The following is a 1,689-nucleotide window of genomic DNA, read 5'->3' on the forward strand; positions in this document are numbered from 1 at the left end:
CCTCCCCCCACTCTAGCCACCCGCCTCCGCTCACTCTAGCCGCCGCTCACTCTAGCTGACGACCTCCCCTCACTCTAGCCGCCGCTCATTTTTTATATATAAAGGATTTGCCATTGACGATTCAAACGCGAGTTTTGAGCAGTGTAGAGTAGCGCTTGTTGTTTGTCATTTCTCCGATCACAAATGCAGACATGGTTTTATGTTTACGTGACGCAACGCGTAAAAAGACAGTATAAGTCATTATAATCCATAACTATGTCCCCACTGGATGCAACAAATGCCTCATTTATAATGGCTTTTAATGGTTTTGTCTCGTTGCTCCGGCCGGACAGGGCATCACAGTATGGTAGGGGCGTAACATTTCCGCTTGAGGTATTCAGCCAATCACAATGCACTGGATAGCTGACCAACCAGAGCACACCTCGCTTTTCAAACCGATGAGCTTTGTAAAAATCAATGCGTTTCAGAAAGGCGGGGCATAGAGGAGAAACAGTAATGTACAGTATGTGGAAAATAATGTTTTTTTTACCTTAAACCGCATAAACACATTTCATTACACCAAATACACCAAATAATGTTCTTTTTAGCAGCATCATATGACCCCTTTAAGATCAAAGTCATTATAATGAGAAAGGAGAATGCTGCCAGCATGACTGGTGTCTGAAGCACTTCAGACGCCAATCCTATTGGTCCACGTGGCCCGTAGGGCTGTGTATCACCAGCAAAGTCATGATACGATATGTATCACGATACAGAGGCCTTGATACGATACGTATTACGATACAGAGGCCTTGATACGATACGTATCACGATACGGGACTGCACTGAATTTCACCTCAGAAGAATTTAGTAAAACAGCTGTTTATTAAACACTGCATACCATAGGGCCGTTGCTAACTATTGGCAGAGCAGCAGTTGAGCTCTGCATTATGAAGGGCCTCTATAACTGTACCACAGTAGCCTATAGGTAATGGCATATGTTTCATGTTTACATTGTGCACTCCCCACCAGGTACAATATTCTGATGGTTTACATTTTATATTGTAATGTACTCATTCTAATATTCAAATCATCTTAACATTGCTGGTAGGTTATCATTGCACAAAGCATCACACTCTCTACGTTTATAAAATAAACATTAGAAGAGTTCAAAACGAATGCGCTGTCTTCACTGTATCTCACGCACACACGTTTAGTCACTAGATCACGCTGCGCATGCACAGACATTATTATTTGCGTTTAGACAAATTTTTAGCCCTGCCCTGTAATTTTATCAATAAAATTGCTTAATCGCTGAAGAGCTACATTATCGTTCTCAACAAGGAGCTGGTAACATCATCGTTTCTAAAGCATTTGAAGCCACAGCTTCACTGTTAATAGAGAAACGCGGCAAACCGGTGGAAATTCATACTTTCACAGCCTCTCTCTCTCTCTCTCTCTCATAAATGAACACTTGATAAATCACACTTTTCTGATAAAAGAATATTGAAGTGAAGTGAGGGCATGTACACATGGTTGCCAGGTTGACAAAGATATGTAGCGTCTGGACCAATCAGACACACAATATATTTTGTTAGTTATATTTAACAAACACTCTGTAACACCCCTCAGTTAACAAGCCATATCAATTTGAGCCTTCAGATTGCATCAGGACTCTCTGTCAGACGTGCAAGTATCAAACTTAGTCTT

The sequence above is a fragment of the Sinocyclocheilus grahami genome, unplaced genomic scaffold, assembly GCF_001515645.1.
Source record: "Sinocyclocheilus grahami isolate Dianchi unplaced genomic scaffold, SAMN03320097.WGS_v1.1 scaffold1613.1, whole genome shotgun sequence".
In the NCBI taxonomy this organism is placed as follows: domain Eukaryota; kingdom Metazoa; phylum Chordata; class Actinopteri; order Cypriniformes; family Cyprinidae; genus Sinocyclocheilus; species Sinocyclocheilus grahami.